The sequence below is a fragment of the Dendropsophus ebraccatus genome, chromosome 2 (genome assembly GCF_027789765.1).
Source record: "Dendropsophus ebraccatus isolate aDenEbr1 chromosome 2, aDenEbr1.pat, whole genome shotgun sequence".
Taxonomy (NCBI): domain Eukaryota; kingdom Metazoa; phylum Chordata; class Amphibia; order Anura; family Hylidae; genus Dendropsophus; species Dendropsophus ebraccatus.
The window spans coordinates 42558647-42579157 of record NC_091455.1 but is presented as its reverse complement, the minus strand read 5'-3'; the positions used below and the strand labels follow the sequence as shown (position 1 = coordinate 42579157).

At 43.3% G+C, this 20511-nt stretch overlaps 1 protein-coding gene across 3 annotated transcripts in view; it reads right to left on the bottom strand.

Annotated features, from left to right (window-relative positions):
• PAG1 (phosphoprotein membrane anchor with glycosphingolipid microdomains 1) overlaps positions 1 to 20511 on the bottom strand; it is a 115301-nt gene that overhangs the window by 87969 nt on the left and 6821 nt on the right. The window contains exons 1-2 of one of the 3 annotated variants that reach the window (XM_069959943.1): positions 10481 to 10545; positions 4593 to 4639 (exon numbers count right to left, since the gene is read on the bottom strand). The gene's annotated coding sequence lies outside the window, so the exon portion shown is untranslated. Of the gene's footprint in view, positions 1 to 4592; positions 4640 to 7471; positions 7557 to 10480; positions 10546 to 20511 lie in introns of those variants that run through there. The other 2 variants (XM_069959942.1, XM_069959944.1) reach the window with 2 other exon arrangements.

Sequence of the window (20511 nt, the reverse complement as noted above, 5' to 3'; positions counted from 1 at the left end):
CTATCCAAGGATTCCACACCTTTAAGTAGGCATCATGTGAGAAGTTCTGCCAACTAATGATGTCCTCCAGCCTCCGGGTATACTCCACCCTTAATCCAATGAGATATTGATGGGGGGGGGGGGGGGCGGTAAACCTCCAATGGAGTGGGATAAGCATTTTGGCTACAGCCACCAAGTGGGTGATAAGAGAACGTTTATTCGGACAAAGAGAGGGGGTTGGTGCCCATAAGAGTACATATTCCAGGGAAAGTGGGGAACTTGAATTGGGTAGTTTGGAGAAGGACACTTGTTGCCAGAAAGGGCAAATGGCACTACAAAACCACTGAGGTTTTCTATGGAGATATGTTACTGCTCTGGGCAGTTCCTGACATGGACAGAGGTGGCAGCAGAGAGCAGGGTCAGACTGGAGAGAATACACCACTTCCTGCAGGACATACAGCAGCTGATACATAATGGAAGACAGGAGATTTTTTTTAATAAAAGTAAATTACAAATCGCTGGCAGTTTCTGGCACCAGTTTATTTTAAATAATTATTGGTTCACTGGAGTACCCCTTTAACCACTATCTATTGGTTAAGGGATAACCAGGGTACTGTGGGCATTTGACTGTTCAGACCCATGATGATTTCAAGAACAGAGGAGCTAAAAAAGAAATATTTTTCTGTCAGAAAGGAATCGGAAAGCCTCCTAATACACGAGTGCAAGAGGGTGAAAAGTACTGAAGGTGCTGTGCAGTCAGGTGACCCCACTCAACCACAGTAAATTACCATCCGTAATCAGTAATGGCTTTCTATAAATATACTGAAGAGGTTTAGAATGATTTATATTTTTTTATTTTTTAAAAAAAGGATTTTATTTTTCCTTATATTCCCGTAGTTACGACGATGATTCAATATTTCACCTGGTTTTTATAGAGATATAAAACCTCCCGTACATAGCGGCAGCTGAACACCTCCGGGGAGCTGGCATTTTGACAAATAATTATATCTTGCGATGCCGCGTTAATGAGAATTTTACAAACGCGAGATCGCACTGTACTCTGTCAACAAAGGAGATAGAAGGCCAGGCTGTAATAAAAAAAAAAAAAAAAAAAAAAAAAAACGAATCTACAATAATAGGTTTATTTTACTACCTCAAATAGTGGTTTGTGTTATTAAAAAAAGATTTCATGGTACGAGATAGAGAGGCTGAATACCCCACAGGCCGCAGCTGCCATTAGGGGAAGCAGATGAGGCGTGTCGCTGATCTATGCAAACAAAGTGCCCTTGGCATTGCCCCAAATCGCCGACGTGCCTTCCTCCTAACAATGGGCAAGTGCTTTCTATTGTTGGATAACAGGTAAAGACATTTGTGCACATCTAAGTGACACTCCTCACCGATATAAAAGAGAAATACAAACATAGAACGATGCCTGTTGTGGCATGGCACAGGAGCTGGCACAGAGAAAGGGGTCAAGAGTCAATCCCAAACCGGGGCACCATCTGCCTGGATTATGTCTTCTCATCTTTGTGTCCCTCTCGTAGTTCAGAAGCATGGGGATTTCAGGAACTGGTTTCCCATGTAGCAGATGTGATTAAGAAATTAGATTGCAAGGAGGAAAAAAAACAAAAAACTGACAAACAGGAAAAGCAAGAAAGATCACTGTGGATAAGGCACGATCTGCGTGTGTGATCAGCCTATGCTTCTTCCCGTCATTCGTCACTCGACTGCGATATTCACAAACGTTATTACATGTGGAAAAATAAATGGAATCAGGATAGGGAAAAAAACAAACATAAACTGCTGCTGATGCTCCTATTAATAGTATATAATATAATAGTATGATATAGCCTGGGGTCGGGGAGGCACCATATTTACTGCAGAACATCTCCACCTTGTTGTTGGGATAAACATGTCTGGTAGAGAGGCTGGAGCTCTGTTTATCAGATATAGGGCTATTGTTATCTCAACACTATAAGGCGGACTCTCACATGCTGATCAACGCATACGCCCCAAAACAAGGCCCTGTGTGTCCACCAGTGTCCATTACAGGAAAGGTAATAAATGTCTAAGGCTAGGTACATGTCTGATTTCTGGGCCAACGCCGGGCTGCACATTGGGAACCTATAAAAAGAAAAAGTATGATGAAGTAAGCAAGAAGCCGATGGCCCCGCAACCTTGTATGGGCAGGATGTAGACATTTAGTTACTACGTTCTGTTCATTTCCCGGACGTATAATTCTTTTCTGCAGGACTCATGGAAATCATGGAAAAGGACGCTGTATGACCTCAGGGAGATCAACCAAAACACTGCAGAGACACCATCACATGTCTCAACGTCAGTGTATTCTAGAACATTGCCCCCTGGGAAATCAAATATGCAAAAGAACACTGCAGAGACACCATCACATGTCTCGATGTCAGTGAACTAGCCAGACCTTCCCTCCGGGAAGGAACAACCAAGCTAAGGAGTGTCTCCAATTAAGGAAACCACCTAAGCAAGGTATCCATCCACAGACAGCTGTTTCGGGGGTTTTGCCCCTCATCAATGTGGAGTAGGATTCTGGCTAGTGGGAGCAATGACTAGTAAGTGCATGCAAAAGGACGCTGGTTGACCTCAGCCAGAAACCTACACTGACGTTGAGACACGTGATGGTGTCTCTGCGGTGTTTTGGTTTATCTCCCTGAGGTCAACCAGCGTCCTTTTGCACGCACTTACTAGTCATTGCTCCCACTAGCCAGAATCCTACTCTACACTGATGAGGGACAAAAACCCCGAAACAGCTGTCTGTGGATGGATACCTTGCTTAGGTGGTTTCTTTAATTAGAGACATTCCTTGGCTTGGTTATTCCTTTCCGGAGGAAGGTCTGGCTAGTTCACTGACGTCGAGACATGTGATGGTGTCTCTGAAGTGTTCTTTTGCACATTCAAAATCATGGAAGACTGTGCTGTTAAGTCCTGCACAAAAGAAGTATACGTCTGTGAAAAGAATACAAAATGACTACATCCTGCCCATATGAGACAACTGGGCCATCGGCTTTGGGCTTACTTCTTCATCCTTGTTTCATAGATTCCTGAAGTGAAGCCCGGCGTGGGGCTGAAAATGAGATGTGACCCTAGACTAATTGGTTGGGACACAGAAGCCAGGACCACCACTGATCAGAAAGATGGGGGGGGGGAACCTTGTTCCCAGTTAGTGCAGCTCCACCCAACCTAGGGACTGTTTCTGTGATCAATGGTGGTCCTACAGGTCCCCTTTAATCTTATACTTTTACTTCTTTTCTATATTTGTCTTAAATACTTTTAACTTGGTTGGTTTAAATCTATGACCGTAGTTTTATGCACATTGTTTGTCTACTATACTGTAGACATGAGATACTGAGATACTGTGTGGGTTCATGTATTTTCATGATGTGCTCTTAAATTGTGAAGAAACCCCACACAAAACACAGGGGAACCTATAAACCTCTTGCACATGTTGTCTTTGGTCAAGTTTGAACCCAGGACCCCAGCACTGAAGTAAACATACCTCTTCTATATTATCTAGTGCTGGTGCGGTCACTATCCTGCAGGTGTGCCTGCTGGCTAAGAACGAAGAGGAGCACAGAGATGGTATATCACCCCTCCACATCAGTTATTACTGCCTATGTCTAGATTTTCAGGACCCGCATTACCCTTCCAGGCTATAAATATTGATATGTTGTTCTTCGCATGAAAAGGTCACTCACTGCTATCGAATGCTCAAACTTCTGGCCAAACTTCAGATGTAATTGATTGTATAGAAGTGAACTGCCTGCAAGAAAACCACTTCTGTGCGAGGACAGAAAGCAAGCGCTCAATATCGGAGCTCGGCGGCTTACGGCTCAGGGATCGGCTGTTCTGCTCTGTAATTCATTTTCATTAACCTTTTGTTTTATATCCAGGGCGGGCGAGGGATAGTAAGTACATAGGGGGAAAGAAACCTCAGCACAGCAAAATATATCAGCATACCAGGCAAGAGAGCTAGTGCCGCCACATACATAAATCAGACACCTCTCTGCCTTTTTAACCCCTTCATGACCATACAATGTTCTTCATTTTTTTTCAATGTCGCCTTCCAAGTGCATTAACTTTTTGTTGTTGTTTTGTTGTTGTTGGACAGCCATGATATTCTGCTCAGGAGACCAGTGCCGGACTACTTTTGCCCCACTGGCAAAGACGTATCATGGTCATAAATGGGTTGGGCCGAAGCATTTTACACTATATAGTTCTTGTCTGTGGACATAACTGCAACATATAACAACCATGCCGTTTGTGGTTTTACCATACATTTCTGCAGTTCTGTGATGTGAATGCCTATTGTAGGATTATGCTTTCACTGGTGAAGCAAGAGTTTTAAAGTGGAATTGTCTATTTTTTTTAAAATACCCTAGCCCCTTTAATTTATAAATCAGATACTCTCTAATCCAAGATGCCCCCTACAGTGGCAATGATCCAGTCTATTAACCTGAGCTTTGTACATAAGCATGTTCTAAGTATGCACTGACAGCAGTGACATCTACAGGCAGAAAGAGAGTACTACACTGCTTTATAAATCAGTTGTGCAAGCCATCAACATCTAGCAGAGACTTTACCTGTTGTAGGCGGTATAATCCTCATTCAGGACGAATTCATGAAATATCTGAAAAACAAGGAATAAATGTGTTATTTTTCATATTTACCGTTAAACAAGAGGCCATGTTTTATCAGGTAAGGCCCCAGCATTCATCCTTATTAGGCTAATACTAATCAGATTGGGTGCTTTATCTTTACAGTATGGAAGGTCCTGGTTTTATTTAGTAAAGTTTATCTGCTGTACCACAAATATTCTGTCCACCTATGGTTTAGAAATAAAGCTTGTGGTCGTTAAATGGGAAACTTAATTGGAAAAGTAATGCGTCTGTGTCATATAATGGACACACAAGGCTTGTTGCAGTAAGGCACTGGGACTTTTGTATCTGGAAGTACGGTAAAAAATGAAGGTTTGGATGAAAATACAATAATCCACAGCTTTCCCATATAAAATACCCGCAGTAAATCATGTAGATTTTGATTATGTAAATTTGTTGCAGATTTACAGTGTGGTTTATGTAAACTAATCTGTAAAAGTAAAATAAACCTGTTGAAAATCCACAAGTTTGTCTGTGGATCCATTGCAAAAATTGTGGATTTAATTTATCCCATTGAAGTCAATGGAGAAAAACTGAAATAAATCGGCAGAGTTCCAACATGAAAATGGACATGCTGTGATTTAGAAAATATATTACAGGTCACGTTCCACACAGATTCTATGCAGATTTGTTTTATGCTGGTCATCCCAACCAACTATAACTGTAACCAACTATATAGGGGTATCACATATCACAGCAATTTACTTGTTTGTAATATAATATTAACGAAATGTTTAAAAAATGATATAATTTTTTTTTTTATACATAGAATGGCATCACAGCCTCTCTACTGCCACCAGTGGCTGTGTTGAGAACTGCAGGGCTGCACAAGCCCTGGTCCTGAAACAGTTACATATCACTATCACCGCTGCATACAGCACTAGTAATTCTGCGATCCCCCACCCGATAGGGATGCATTAGAACAGACATCAAGAAAATCTTGCAGCAGCACTAGTGATTTGTAACTATGCCAGGGTGGGGGTTGTGCAGTCCAGCAGTTCCCGACATAGTGATTGGTGGCAGTCATTGTTTTAATAAAGATATTTTACAAATAAAAAATAAAAAAAATTTATATATTTGTAAAATGCCCCTTTAAACCATGTAGGGGATACATCTTAAATAAAGTGACTACTACTAGACTGAATAGTTTTTGAGTTTTTAGAGAAGCACAAGGCTGTGAACCAGGGTGTATGAATTGGAGACAAGTTATGGGTCTGTATGAATAATCCCTTTTTAATGTAATTCTCCTAAAAGGTTGGAAAGATTTCAGTCCCAAAGGTAGATGGAGTGTGACATTTATTATACATTAAAGCTGCAATAATCCAGTATGCCTGGAACCGGTAGCACATCGGAATAACATCACTGCCATCACTGAATATTCTTATCAGTCCACAAAGGTCTGTAACAATGCTCTCAATGCTTCCTACCATATCTCATGTTGTTCAGTAAAAAAAACCTGGTCATATTTAAGAATAGGTTCACATTAGGGCTAATAGTTCCTGTTTTCTGTTCCATCATTGTAATCCGTAAATGCCACACACCTCCAGCATCAGACAGACCTCCACACCACCATCCCTGGGGTCTGCCATATTAAAGGACTAAACAATACTACGCTGTGCGCTATTTCTGCTGGACCAGGCCTAATAATATCCCTCCTCTCCCACCTCACTCTATGACAGGGACAGTCTATAAAGCAATCCGCCCGTCTACATGGCCCAGCAAATTATTTGTGAAGTTTTGCAAACTGGGCAGAATCAGCTACAGACCTTCAGGCGAACAAGACAGTGACAGAATACAGTGCGGTGGTGTCAGATAGCCCATACATCATTCTCAGCCAGAGAACATGCTTTATTAGTAAACCCCTGACAATACTCAAATACACTCACATCAAGGTGACTGTGGCCAGCCCCTATATACCTTTATATACTGTGTGGTGTGAAAACAACAACACCTGTAAAAGTCTGAGATTAAAAACGGCGAAAATCTTTTTCTTTAAAATCAACTGGTTTCAGAAAGTTATATAAATTTTTAATGTAGTTTTCAGTCTGACACAGTGCTCTCTGCTGCCACCTCTGTCCAAGATAGGAACTGACAGGAAAGGCTTTCTAGGCACATTTACTCCTGCTCTGTACAGTTCCTGTCTTGGACAGTGATGGCAGCAGACTGGAAAGAATACAACACTTCCTGCAGGACATATAGCAGATGATAAGTACTGGAAGACTTAAGATTTTTAAATAGAAGTAACTTACACATCTATATAACTTTCTGAAACCAGTTCATTTGAAAGACAAACATTTTGGCTGGATATCCCCTTTAATGAGGGGTTTTGTCTTTCTGGTAGAGATGAGCGAATCTTAAGTATCAGCAAAGCAAAGCACTTCACTACGCTCGGCTGGCGGCTTGTTAGCCGCTGTCTTTGAACGTCGGCCGCTGCGCTCTGGGTGCTTGGAAAAGCTGGATGCATCCCTGGCAAACTTCTCCCAGGACTTCATCCAGCTTTTCCAGACACCTGGAAATGAGCAGCGTTCAAAGACAGCGGCTAACAAGCCAACAAGCCGAAAGCCAAGAGTAGCGCTTTGCTTTGCTAATACTTTAGATTCGGTTGTCTCTACTCTCTAGTACTATATTAGCATAGGCCGAGGTCCCACCATAGTCTTGTGTCAAGAATAGCTGGTCAAGTTCAATATTGTTGCAAATAAATGAATTAAAAGGGAAGTGTCACCAAGAAAAAGTATAATAAAATGTGTACCACATACATGTATGTTAAGGAGAACAAATATGCTGTATTTAGAGAAGTAACTTACATCCCTCTACCACTGTTCTTTCTCATGGATCTATTCACTTCCTGGTTTTCTCTCTGACCTGTGACCCTGTGGTTGCCATGCAACAGTGCAGCCACTTTCCCACAATGCCCCTTGTTGCATGTGAAAACCAACTGCCAGTACTAATGGGACAGATCATGTGACTGTGATTGAACTGAGCATGAGTGTCCCAGCCTATTGGATGCCTTGTGTCCTTCCAATACTATCTGCTCCATTTACTCTTCAAAAAGACACAAAACAAGAACGGGCAGAAACGGCACTGTGGAAATATTGGGGTGAGTGTGCATTATATGAGTGAGGGTCTGGATTGATTCTTTAAAGAGGTTATCCAGCGCTTCAAAAACATGGCCACTTTTCCCCCTCTCTTGTCTCCAGGTTAGGTGTGGTTTGCAATTAAGCTCCATTTACTTCAATGGAACTGAGTTTGTAGCCCCACCCAATCTGGACACAAGAGAGGGGGAAAAGTGGCCATGTTTTTGAAGCGCTGGATAACCCCTTTAAGGCTAGGTTTACACTGCGTTTTTGCAATCAGTTTTTTTTTCCATCAGTTTTTTGAAAAAAAAAAAAAAAAAGGATGGAAAAAACGGATGCATTTGTGTGCATTCGTTTTGATCCGTTTTTCCATTGACTTTGATTTTTTTTTTTTAAAACGAACACAAAAGTAGTGTCAGCTACATTTTTATGTCCGTAAAAAAAAAACAGATCCCTTTTGATCCGTTTTTTTTTAACAATGGAAGTCAATGGAAAAACGGATGCACACAAATGCATCTATTTTTTGGAAAAAAATGGATGAAAAAAGAACGGATTGTAAAAACGCAGTGTGAACCTAGCCTAACACTAAATGTGTGGCACTGTGGTGCAAGTCATATTCCAATGGGAGGAGATGCAGTAGAAGATTTCACTACAGGGGGTCACAGGTTTCACAACGAACGGTACATGTTCTTGGTGGAAGTGTAGGATGGGTTACATGTAAACGTACAGAGGTTGACACCTTCATGACTATTTAGTAGGACACTGTTTTTATGTTATTACATACAGTTTTTTTTATTTCAAACATGGAACATTTGTAAAGAAATGGGGAGAAAGTAGGAAAAAGCCAATAAAAACTGCTCCACAGCATATACAAGGCAGATGGACAGCAGGGGGGTGGGCAGAGGTACACCATTATTTGTAATGCAGTTTGCGGAGGAGGATCCTACATTCATTTGCATCTCACCCACTCCACTAGTCTGGTATATCCAAGAAAACGTCCAACGACTGCTCATTCCCTTATCAGTGGGAGGAGATCATCATGAAACATCTAGAGCCAAGCCAAGGAACACTGCAAATATTGTACCTGCACTTCATACATCATTGTCATCTCCACCTAAAGTGACTCTGTACCCACAATCTGACCCCCCCCCTAAACCACTTGTACCGTCAGATAGCTGCTTTTAATCCAAGATCTGTCCTGAGGTCCGTTCGACAGGTGATGCAGTTATTGTCCTAAAAAACAACTTTTAAACTTGCAGCCCTGTGCCCAACGGCCATGGCTTGGAGTATCTGTGCCCTAACCTTGCACCACCCCTCCGTCCCTTCTCCCCAAGCTCGTCACCATTTTTCCTATTCCTCGGCAGTGAACACTGCACAGGTGCCTTAACGATCCAGCCCATGTGCTGTGCTGACACAGGTGATGAATAGGAGAATACCTGCCTAGGGCATTCCTAATGATGAGGAGGGCGGGAGGAGGGACAGAGAGGTTGTGCCAGCCTAATGCACACCCAATCTAGGCCACAGCCGTTGGGCACGGAACTGCAAGTTTAAAAGTTGTTTTTTAGGACAATAACTGCATCACCTGTCGAGCGGACCCCAGGACAGATCTTGGATTAAAAGCAGCTATCTGACGGTACAAGTGGTTTGGGGGGCCAGGTTGTGGGTACAGAGTCGCTTTAAAGGGGTTATCCAGGATAATAAAAACATGGCCATTTTCTTCCAGTCACAACACCTCTTGTCCACAGGTTGGGTGTGGGTTCCACTAAAAGTGAATGGTACTGAATTGTAATACCACACAGTGGCTTTTTCTAATCCTGTATAACCTCTATTTGGCTATTATTTTTATGTGTGTAACTTAGTGTTAGGGCTGTGGCGGTGCCCCATGCTCTGGGCCGCCGCTGCCACACCTGCTCTCCCTGACGATAGTATTCAGCATATGTCAGAGCCGCGTGCAGGGGTCCGATGCTGCTGTGGCTCCACTGCCTCCCACCCCCCAGATGTCTTCCCTTTTTGCACTCCTGTTCCATCTTACACTGGCCAACGTGTGTACGCCGGCTCTTGGAGATTTAAAGGGACAGTACATTGCACCTCAACACTCCTGCCTATAAATCCGTGCATATCCCTGATTGCTCTGTTGGCGCCTGTGCATGCTTCCTAGCGTGTGGTCCCAGCTCTCCTGTGGTTCCTGCACCGTGATAGCTGCTTGTGCTAGCAGCCCTGCTTTCAGCCGTGAGTCCTGCTTGCCACCAGTTGCTCCTCACCTGCCTCCGCTAGCAAGCCAAGCCAGGGGGTGTAACCTGGGGGGGTCGCCTGCCACAGCAACCCTTACCTTGCAGTGGGCACTAGTGAAGACCAGCGCCCCCGTAGACTCTGCTCCCTGGTGAGCCCTACGCCATCACTAGCGGTGGTTTAGCGGATCCTCCTGTTGTTACAAATAGTCTAAAACTTTTTTCTTTTTACTCAGTTGTACATTCCTATTACACCCTCTATATGCAATTTTTATGCACCTTAACCGTGTACTATTTTATCTAAAATGATACGACCATATCCCTTCACCAAGTGCAGCAGCCCTGATGGGACTCTACTATAGTACTCTCTGCATCAGTGATACCAGGAGTCTGCTGTAAAGGATTGCCCTTGAGGTACTACGATCTTCAAAGAGGTAGGTTTAGGCTGTCCCTATATCAGGGCAGCATAAACTAGTGACAGAGAAGCTGAACAGAATGATGTATCACTTACATTGTTCTGTGCAGCTGATCCAGATACATCCTCCTGAATAACATGGACAGTAAAGTAGTCGTCTCCATTATGTGCATGAGCCCAGTAGCCCTGGATATTCAAGAGAAGCAGAGAACTCCGCCCACCAGCTGCTGACTGGCAGTTATTTCTCCATGCTGTGTATAGGGAGTCAACTGTCAATCAGCAAATGGAGGGCGGGGGGAGGGGTGTGGCAAGAATCTTATTCTCCTGCATACTAGGAGAACTGCTGAACAGAATTATGTAAGTAATACACCGATCTTCAGCATTTCTGTCACTAGTTTATGCTGCCTTCATGTAAGGCGTAATAAAGCTAGTGACAGATTCCCTTTAAGATAGGAGCATCCCTTTTAATGGGAAATAAGATTCTGTCCTCTCTAATACAATGTATAAAACGTTTTGAAAATTTCTGAAAAAAATGACTTTTTAGAAGTACAACCAATTCAACAATTCTTTACACAAACATATTGACATTATTTCATTGATTATTGATCCTAATCAATCCTTACAGGTGTCTGACAATATGATGAAAACTAATGCTAGTGATTTATGATCGCTGCTAAAAGTCCATGACCGGTATTCTTCAATTTACTTCAGTCAATAATAATGATTTTAGCTGACACGAGTCATCCAAAAGAAATGTATTACAACCAGAGCCTTATATTTTAAGGGGTCCTCCAGCACTGAAATTTTTTTTATTTATAAATGATAAAGAGCCTATCCTTACCTCACCGTGCTCCCCGAAGTCTGAGTTCCCCATTGAACAATTCCACTGACGTTTCCAAAACAGACTCCTCTCAAATTAATAGCTTGCAGATCACTAACAGACAGAAAGGCACGGCAGCAGCTCAGGAAGAGTCATTCTCAGAAATGGCGGAGGAATTGTTCCTCAGGGGAACCCCAGTAGGAGGACACAGGGGGAGCTTGGTTTTCTATATAATTGCAGAAATATATATAAAAAGTTATCCAATGCCAAAGTACCTTTGTACCAGTCAGATTAGGTTAAAACTGAGAGATGAGGGGAAAGCCTTGATTTACCTTTGAGGAACAAAGCAGATATCAGCTTCAGCAGGCAGGCTCACAGATAGCAGGTATACAGCCCATGTATTTCTCAGAGACAACATGTGGTAATCTACGGTCACACTTCCTATAACTTGTCCTGCTCTGTTACTAGACAAATCCCCCCTGACAACATGCAGAGGACAGTAGATGGCAGAAAAGCGAGACACCTAGTGGCCAAGATTTTAGATTTCTGCTGAGGTGACAGCAGAGAGCACCGTGTCGGACTGGAAAGAATACACCACTTCCTACAGGACATACAGCAGCTGATAAGTACTTGAAGACTTTTTACTAAAAGTAAATTACAAATCTATATAACTTTCCGATACCAGTTGATTTGAAAGAAAAAAAAGATTTTCGCCAGAGTACCCCTTTAAGTATTAGAACAATTTACTCTTAAAGAAGGTTCTCAGGTTGTTATTTTCTGGCATATGCCAAGGATGAGATTGAGAAGAAAATTGCTTAAAGATAATAAAATAAATAAACTCTTTCTTGTGATGTAAAGTGCTGCAAAATACATTCAACAAGGAGTCAAATAGAGATAATAAGGTCATATGATGTTGCCTACCCAGTGAGGGTTTATCTGTTCTCTAATAAAAGTATGTCCTTGTTTCCATGGAGACGGGGCCTACTGTTAAAGCAAATAATAATCATTAAAGTGTACAAAGCAAATGTCTGATCTAAAATCCACATCCTAAGCCGATGCAAATAAGAAACACCATGAGAGAGACACAAACAGATACTCCGCTGCTGGGGAGGGGCATTCTGTGTTTACATTTTCATTGAAACGATGGAACCTTCGCTTCAGAAATGCAAAATATTAAAGAAACGGTAAAAGGAGCAAAACATCATCTACACACAAGATCTTCAGTAGCTGGGACTAGTAACGGTGGATCTCCCATTAATGATCAATGAAGAGTAAGCACAAGGGATAAATATAGAAGTGGAGTTTTCTTTTAAGTCTGACACAGTGCTCTCCGCTGCCACCTCTGTCCGTGACAGGAACTGTCCAGAGCAGTAGCAAATCCCCATAGGAAACCTCTGCTGCTCTGGACAGTTCCTGACATGGACAGAGGTGGCAGCAGAGAGCACTGTGTCAGACTGAAAAGAATACACCACCTTCTGCAGGAAATACAGTAGCTGATAAGTACTGGAAGACTTGGGATTTTTTTAATAGAAGTAATTTACAAATCTGTATACCTTTCTGACATAATTGTTTTTTTTTTCCTCTGGCATATCCCTTTAAGGCCCTTTTTTCACAACAGTATAATACTGCCTGTCATTGCAGACAGTATAGTACCCTTTGATTTTTACGGTTTCTATTTTTATGGTCATTGTTAACGACAATTAGGGCCCTATTACACTGTGTGAAAATTAGCCAAATTGGCTCGATTTGGCCATTTAACGCTTTGTGTAATAGAGACAATGATCGACCGGAGAAACTATCATCGGCTGATCGTTGGTTTAGGTTTGGAACTAAAATCGTCGGGCGCACAGGTAACAACGATGTGCAGGCAACAGCTGACAATTGCCCAAAAGCCTGATACCTTACCTCTCCTTGCTCCCGGCCTTCTCTCCTCTGATCGGCAACTTCCCGGTAGCGGTAGCGTCAGAGCGGCCTGTTAACTGCTGCTGCCTGGACCAGGAAGCTGCGGTGCACAGGAGAGAAGACCGGGAGAGGTAAGGTGTCAGGTGTTTGGGAAAGGGCTGCATGGACATCGCTAAAAATGTCCATGCAGCCCTTGCTACCAGATTATCAGGCAGTCGAATAGATCCAGAACATCTAGCAGATCTACGCATGTTTACTAAAATGGTCGGGCCGTAGTCAGCCCGTGTAATAGGACGCTTAGGCACTTACCTAGGAACCCACCATGTGTACACCATATACTAGCCCCACCAAAAAAAAAAAAAAAAAAAAGATTCTTCTAGAAAAATATAAAAATAACTCCATTAACTCCAAATACAAATTTCACTAAACATTTTCTCAAGGCAACTATAAGACATAACAATGGAAAAGTACCACCGCAGTGCCTTTAATGAAGTGTAAATTGTGAGAGGATTTTAACAATCCCATCAGCCCAGAACCGAACGTCATTGCCACAATATGGAACAGAAGTGACATCGAGAAAATTGGATCCTCACGTACAGGTGGGAAAAAAAAAGTCTGTCTAGTATCAGCTCCCAGTGAACCATGCCGCGCTATAGTTGCCATTATAATCTTAATGTTGAAGGATGATTGCTTAAAGAAAATGGGAAGAAACCCATGAAAGGAGGTCACAGATCTGAGAAAGAACATGGTAATAGAGAAATCTCATAGACATTCATTAGAATAGACGATAAAGTCTAATCGAGTCATTTAGCCAATTACATGGATTCTACACTGATCATTGGGCAGCAGAGCAGGATTCTAAGCTGTACAAACCCGAACAGGAATATCTACATCTATAATATAGTATATTATAATATATACACACACATACATATATACATACACATTATATATATATATATATATATATATATATATATATATATATATGTATGTAAAGAGTGTATGCACACCACTGTTGGTGTAAGAAGTTGGGTGCAGCCCTAGGAAGTCTGGTAAAATACACATGCAACCTATGGTCTATGGATGTATCCATGTTTTCCAGGACTCCCTTGAGTTCGGAGAACAAACCTGAAAAGTTCAAATCCGCTCAACAATAATGATAGGGTATTGTTAAGTAAAAGTCCATCTGCACACTGTGTCTTATGGAATACTCCAGCACAAAATTTTAAAGCCACAGCGCAAATATATGACTTAGGAGTTATGAAAATTGTCGCCCAGCCTTAATAAAGTACTGCACAATTCTGCACCCTAAAAAGGTCCTGGTACTAAAATATCAATAAAACAAAACTAATGGTGAAAATGAGGGGTAAATTTAAAGGATATGGTCCCCAGAGCCATGATGTCAATAAGTATGTCACCCATGGGGATTGCATTTTTAACACTGCCAGGGAGTCATAAGTGTGAAGAGCACCCATTCTTCTATAATGTCTACACGCCCTACAGGACAACCCAAGTAAGAGATGCATCATGTTATTTAACAGGGTTTCTTTATTACACTGCTTTGAGTTATACCCCAACCCCAGTGATCTTCGAAAAGGGGTGTTCCAATTTTTAACACTTATTCCTATGCACAGAATAAGGGTCAGATTGCAGGGGTTCCAATGGCCATTTGGAGAACGGGCAACCAAGTTGTATCCCAACACCAACCATAATGTCCTAGCCATATGCCATAGTGTTCTTTCTAGTCCCGATTTTTCTGACACTCCATACCCTTCTGCGACAGCACTGACGCAAGTATTTTCATCTTGTCGTCAAGCGAAGATCTAAATTTACATTTTACGTGGTTTCTATTTCTGATACCAGATTTCGGAGGTGACTAAGGTTTTGTTATACGTGCGAGAAGAGAGAGAGATAGCTGTTAGAAAAACATGGGAGTGATATAGGTTATTTTGCATACATCTGCCGAGGCACATTACGGCGACAGAATCATCATCTGCATAAGTATAAAAAGTAATGGAAGCTGCAGAGAGGCGCCCCGTATAGCCGAGCGCTGGCTAATTACCATGGCGTATTCTCAGCGCTCTGCCTGATCGCCGCTCCCTTATTGCGAACTCATTTGGAGTTTTTGTATCTGTGAAATTCAATGATGCATGGGAAACAGGCAATTTAATGTAAATCACGCCACGATGGGGTACAAAGCGTGCCAACTGTGGCAGCATTATGTCACTGGGATAGACATCAATAACGGAACATTAAATCATTACGCTGGGGCCATTCTGCTTTTACTAGACAGATAATCAACTCCAATCAATACAGTAATAAATTTGACATAATTGTAAACCATCTTTCTCTTACAATGGTAATGCTATTTACCTAGAGCGGCGGCTCGTAAACGCATAGTTATCATGCACAAACATTGAGGATTACGGGATGCTGATTGAATATAATAACCGGCAGTGATTTATGGACTCCCAACCTATTTTCACAATTTGGCTTATGTCTATGAAGGGCCATAAAGGCAGATTCAAAGCATATTCTGCCAACTATTGATGCTTCGTCATGAAAGATGTCAAAAAGTTGATCCAGTGTGTTGGATTTTTTTCTATTTGTTGGGTGCGGTAATTGTTCATGTGGAATGATGGATCAGCTTCTGATCAATGGAAGCTCAGACCAGGTTATGGATCATGGCAGAGACTGATCAGTCATGTTGTCTGAATTGCCTTTTAAGTTAATGGATAACATGGTTAAGAGACTGGAACATGATTCTTTTGCATCTATGTATGCAGGTGGAGGAAGTGGCCTGACTACCAGACGTAGCCTGGTCTTGCTTAGTCTCCATTACAGGGGTAGCAGCAGATGCAGGTTTCTTCTATCTGCAAGACCACAAAGTCACGTTTTTACAAACCTTGCATAAACCTTACTTCGCTGTGATGACCATAGAGGGCATATAAACCATAATGACAGATCAGGGGCTCGTGAAGATAAATGATTCACCCCAAGTTGGCCCCATTTCCTCTGGTGTTGGTAGGAACTAGTGTTGAGTGAACTTGAGAAGTGTGTCTGGGTTCGGCCATGCTTGGCATTCAAGCTGCCATGTGGCTGAAACGAACACTTTTCTGAAGCTTGCTCAACACTAGTAAGAACCTGTACAGGACTTTCATTTCTGTGAAAGGGTTCCACGGATGATCTTTAGATCATTAGGGGAGCCCAGAGGAGATAGTGGCAGTCTGCTGCCGCTTCTATTACACGGGTCTACAGCCAGCAGATAGTTGTTATTGTTGAAAAATTTTTCAACATGTTGAAAGACAAGGATCAGCCGACATTGTGCGGCTGATCGTTGCCTTTTAACGGTAGGTAATACACAATGTGATAATGACTGATAATTCGCTTGGTGTAATAGGGCCTATAGACTGTATCCATGTTTTCTAGGACTTCCTAAAGAAGAATCCAACTTCTTCAGCCACCAGTAATCAAATGCCAAGAGTTCGGGTTCAGACGAAGGCAAACATGGGCGGAGTTTGCTCATCTCTAGGGATGACCTCTTAAGAGTGAATACTGTACCTGTTACTGGCCAAAGATAAACCAGCATGGTTAGCTACAACTGTTTAGGTACAAGAGTACAAGATGACAAAGAACTAATCTAAAGGCCTTTATTAGAACTTAGGGCCACATTCCACGGGACAATTATCGTTCAGATTATCGTTAAGTTGTTTGAGTCTAAGCGATAATCATTCGGTTGAATAGCAGTTAACGATTAACGATGGAACGAGAAATCGTTGATCGTTTAATAAGACCTGGACCCATTTTTATCGTTGCTCGTTTGCAAATCGTTCGCATTGAATAAGACTTCGTTCGGTCGTTCGCAGTAGTGACGAACGCAATAGCGACGACAAGACGACCGCAAGAAAGATCATAAGTAACGATTATCTTTCCATGTAAATGGGTGAACGATTTCAGGTCTTTCACAATAGCCGTCATTTGGATCATTTATTGTTAACGATAATCCTCCAGTGGAATAGGGCCCTTAGTCTTGGATATCTCAGCCATCTATGAGAACCGGGACGTGAGTGAGTCCTGTAAATTTACAATGGCTGGACATGTCTTCCATGATTCTTCAACAGAATTACACCTACTTAACATTCCTCAGTGACAAGGTCACTCCGCGCCCCATGACTCACAGGCTGCGCCGGTGGCAATGAATCAAGGTACTAACGCATAGGTGTCAGTGATGCAGGCAGACCTGGGAACGCTCCTCGCCCGAACATTGTCATTTTCTTTTATTGAGATCTATATATTCTATGTCCCCAGAGAAATCTTGGCTCCCGCTGTCAGCGCACCACTGTGTGATCAGCGCAGGCTTAATCCTTCATTTAAAATATAAGGAGCCCAGTGATGTCCAAGATTAATGACCATTCCCTCCCACAACCAATGTCATAGTACAAGGAGAAAATAAAAAGTATTGGTCATAAAAGCAGCTTACTGGAAAAAAAAAAGTCTTCATGATAAAATGAGTAAACATCTATGACCTCGTGTACAAGTGGCAATACACATGAAATGACCTTAACCCCAGGGATGGGGGGCAAAACAACAACAACAAAAAACTTAAAGGGAATCTGTCAGCTGTAATTCACATTCCAAACTGCTGACCCTGTTAGATCAAAGAGACACAAAGTACCTTTCATATATCCAGCTGTACTTCCAGGCTGTAGAAAATGTTTTTATTCTCTGGTACAAGGAGTCAAAGAGGCAGGGGCGTAGCTAGGGGTTCAGCCTAGGGGGGCGAGTGAGTCTCAGTGGGCCCCCAACCGATTATGTTACCCATAGGGAACCTCAGTAGATGACAATGTTTTACAAATAATAAAGGGTATTTTCTACTACATTATTCATAGTGAACAGGGACTGAGAACAGTGAAAAAGACTTGCACTGTCCAAGTGTCTGTGTTATCTATATACTAGTGTAACCTGTCACTGTACTCCTGTCTGTGTTATCTATATACTGGTGTCACCTGTCACTGTCCTCCTGTCTGTGTTATCTATATACTGCTGTCACCTGTCACTGTGATACATGCACTTTATGCTGCATTTACACGGAACGATTATCGTTCGAATTTGCGTGATAACGATGGCACTTGAGCGATAATCGTTCCGTGTAAACCCAGCAAACGATCAATCGACGAGGGAGAACATGTTCTCAAATAGTCGTTGGTCGTTCGCTAAAAATTCGCAGATCGTTCCGTGTAAACAGTCTTTCACCGATTTAACCAATGTGTGAGATAGGCTTAAAGTGGCACTATCAGCAGGTTCTGCAGAGAGAACCTGCTGATATGCCGCAAGAGCGCTTTACCTGAGAAGGTGATAGCCGTTAGAACCGCTCCTCTGCGCCTCCGCAATCTTCTTAAAATCGCTAATTGCCCCTATGCAAATTATGGGCTGAAGAACATTTGGGGTGTCGCCTGGGTCTGGGAGCACCACTCCGTCCCGCCCAGTCCGCCCCCTCCAGTCCATTTCAGCCAGCATAGCCTCCTCCCGTGCCGCCCAGTCTGGCCCTGTCTGTCCCGTACCCCCGCCCCCTCCTCTCCAGTCTAGCTCACACAGGCAGCATCTCCCCATGCTGCTCAGCCCGCCCCCTCTCATGCTGTATGACAGCCATTCCAGACCCCAGCACAGAAGGTTGCTCACTACTATAGTTTGCAGATAGCAGCAGTGTGATCGGCGCTGGGAGCCTGGATTGAGGTGGATGCTAAAGCTCAGCCCAGGCTCCCAGTGCAGATCGCGTTCTTGCTATATGCAAACTGTAGCAGTGAGCAGCATACTTTCCTGGGCTCCTGATTGGCATTCAAGCGCCAGAAGAGTGTCCCCTGCACTGTCCCGGGCCGGGAGCAGGCTGTCAGCCCAGCGGCATGGGAGGGGGGTGGGCCGAGCTGGTGGGACAGTGCAGGGGACACTCTTCTGGCGCTTGAATGCCAATCAGGAGCCCAGGAAAGTATGCTGCTCACTGCTATAGTTTGCATATAGCAAGAACGCGATCTGCGCTGGGAGCCTGGGCTGAGCTTTACCATCCAGCTCAACCCAGGCTCCCAGCGCCAATCACACTGCTGCTATCTGCAAACTATAGCAGTGAGCACCCTACTGTGCTGGGGTCTTGAACGGCTCACATACGGCATGGGAGGGGGTGGGCTGACCGAGACGGGAGGGGGGATGCTGCCTGAGTGAGCTAGACTGGAGGGGGCGGGGGTACGGGACAGACGGGGGGCGGACTGAGTGGGACAGGAGGGGCTATGCTGGGTGAAATGGACTGGAGGGGGCGGCATGGATTTTTTTCATACAATTTATCGTTCCGTCTAAACGCTGATCGTTTTAAAAAAACTTTATTTCGAAGTTATTTCTAATTATCGCTCCGTGTAAACGCAGCATTAGACCTTTACATTTATTACAACATCTGGGCCTGACCATCTCCAGCTGAAACAGATACAAAGGTTAGCCAAACCTGACGTGGAAACCAGCAAACTCATTGTGTATATGGGGGATGGGGCTCATTCTCTTTCCAGATGTTGCTGGAGGATTGGAAACAATGGGGGGATTTATCAAACATGGGATCGTAGGATTGTCCATCCATAGGATCCATAGGATTGTCCCATTAGGGTAACTGCTTAATTCCCTTAAAAACAGAAGATCCTTCGGGCAGTTAAAATCCAATGGGGGAGATTTATCAACCATGGTGTAAGGTGAAACTGGCTCAGTTGCCCCTAGCAACCAATCAGATTCCACCTTTCATTTCCCAAAGAGTCTGTGAGGAATGAAAGGTGGAATCTGATTGGTTGCTAGGGGCAACTGAGCCAGTTTCACCTTACACCATGGTTGATAAATCTCCCCCATTGGATTTTAACTGCCCGAAGGATCTTCTGTTTTTAAGGGAATTAAGCAGTTACCCTAATGGGACAATCCTATGGACAGTCTGACTGTTGCCTAGTAACCACGCAATAACGAGGAGCAGCTGGATACAAATGTAGCTAGATGGTGTGATGTCGCTGAGGCTTACTGGGAAGAAGCATGACCGGACACGCCCATGTGACATCACATCATTCTATGACATCACAATGACGTATATGCATAGAAGGAATCTCACACGGCTGGGGCGGCTCAGTTGCAGCTTCCTTCTGGCTGAGCAGTCCGGCTCCTCATTTATAGAGGTGAGAGTCTCTCCCCCCTCCCTATTTTTCCAGCTTGTATTTTGCAGGAAAAGCCTCAAACAAAAGCGGGAGAAGACTAAGACCGCCTGTGGGAGATAGACGACCGCCTGTGGGAGAGAGACCACCTGCGGTAGAGAGAGCGCCTGTGGGAGACAGACCTCCGGGGTGATATCAGCATCAGGAACCTGCATGAAGCAGGTGAAGAGCTTTTA